Below are 2,109 nucleotides of genomic sequence, written 5' to 3' on the forward strand. Positions count from 1 at the left end.
CCATAACATATTTAAAATACTTCGAGAGATTTTCTATCCTTCCAGAGATATGTATTGCGAAGTTTTTAGTGTGTATGGGAGGCGACATGTGTCCTTTTTTAATAACTCACATTTTTTCCATGAGCAATTGATACATTTTGCATACACAACTCCATACCAAGTTCCAGTATTCTTCCACAAACACTTCCAGGGATATGTGGCAAGAAAAAGTAAATTTGTACTGGAAGTGCCACGCCCCTTTTTCTTATAACCCTAATCTCCTTCCATGAGTTTATAATTGATTACATACCCCAGTACCAAGTTCAAGTACTCTACCATGAACACCTCTAGAGATAAGCAGTTCAAAACAGTAAATTTGTACGGGAGGAACCATGTCCCCTTTTCGAATAACGCAAATTCTTCTCCATGAGTATGGAATTAATTTTGTATACACATCTCGGTGCCAAGTTCCAGTCCTCTGCAATAAACACCTCCAGAGATATGCAGCATAGAAAAATCAATTTGCATGGGAGTTGCCACACCACCTTTTCCAATAACTCTCATTTTTCTCCATGAGTATGGTATTAGTTTCACATATATACATACATATGTATTTCCATACCAAGCTTGAGTGCTTTACCCCAAGCATTTGAAGAGATATGCAATATGAAACATTCAGTCAGTATGGGAGGTGCTATGCCTCTTTTCCAAAAACGTCCATTCTTCTCCGTGAATATGAACATGATTTCACACAGTGTTGGCAAACTGTTAATCTGATCAACGATTAAAAATTAACGATTTATAATCGATTTTGACGATTAAAATTAATTAGTCGTAATCAACTGTACGATTAATGATAACATTTTTTTAATCGTTAATCGCTGGCTGCGATTACGTTTAATTAATTTAAAACATTAATCGTTAATCCAATTAAAAATAAAATCTGATTAATTTGTCTAGTTTTTCCGAGTTTGAAACCAAACACCAGTTATAGTAATTATTTTGTGTTTTACGCTTATAAAAAGCATATAATATAAAAAAATTAGAATTATTGTTATTAATAATACATAAACTGGGAACTTTTACAAACCTAGATCGTAAAACGTTTGTTGATATATATCTTAATGAAAATGCACACCAAATTGCTTAGATTGATGAGGAAACCCGACTTAGCCATACCGGATTAACTTGCTTTGTGTGCACAGGGAAATTCCAGCATAACTTAATTAATCACGCTAATCTTATATTATCTTATAAATATTATAAATGTGAAAGTTTGTATGTTTGGATGTTTGGGAAATTATCACGCGGAAACGACTGCACGGATTTGCATGAAATTTTGAACGCAGATAGCTTGAGGGCCGGATTGGTTAATAGGCTATTTTTTAAAGAGTTGCCACCTGTTAAAAAAGTTTTAGTTTCCGCGTATTAATTTAATTGAAACATTTTTAACAGGTGGCAACTCTTCCAAAAAATTAGCCAATTTTCCACTGTAGGTCATAAGCTATCTGCTTGCAAAATTTCATGCAAATCCGTTCAGACTTTTCCGCGTATTAATTTAATTAAACTTTTTTAGNTTAGCCAATTTTCCACTGTAGGTCATAAGCTATCTGCTTGCAAAAAAAGTCTTAGTTTCCGCGTATTAATTTAATTAAACTTTTTTAGTAGGTGGTAACTCTTAAAAAAATTAGCCAGTTTTTCAACCTAGCTCATAATCTATCTGTGTGAAAACTTCCATGCAAATCAGTTCACTCATTTCCACGTATTAATTAAATTAAACATTTCTAACAGGTGGCAACTCTTAAAAAAGTAGCCTATTAACCAATCTGGCCCATAAGCTATCTGCGTACCAAATTTCATGCAAATCCGTTCAGTCGTTTCCGCGTGATGATTTCCCAAACATCCAAACATACAAACTTTCACATTTATAATATTAGTAAGATAAGATAAGATTAATGAATAAGGTGGAGTGCAATGGGGTATAGTCGTTGCGCTGGGTATGCAGTTGCAGTTGCATGGCTATACTCAATCCCGACTCTTGCGTCCTCGTTCGCGCACTCTGGGCAACGTGATCAACCCATGTGCGAGATGCGGTAACCAATCCGAGTGGAGCCTTGGGTCACGGCAGAA

The sequence above is a fragment of the Rhagoletis zephyria genome, unplaced genomic scaffold (assembly GCF_001687245.7).
Source record: "Rhagoletis zephyria isolate East Lansing unplaced genomic scaffold, Rhagoletis_zephyria_1.1 Rzeph_scaffold_04785, whole genome shotgun sequence".
In the NCBI taxonomy this organism is placed as follows: domain Eukaryota; kingdom Metazoa; phylum Arthropoda; class Insecta; order Diptera; family Tephritidae; genus Rhagoletis; species Rhagoletis zephyria.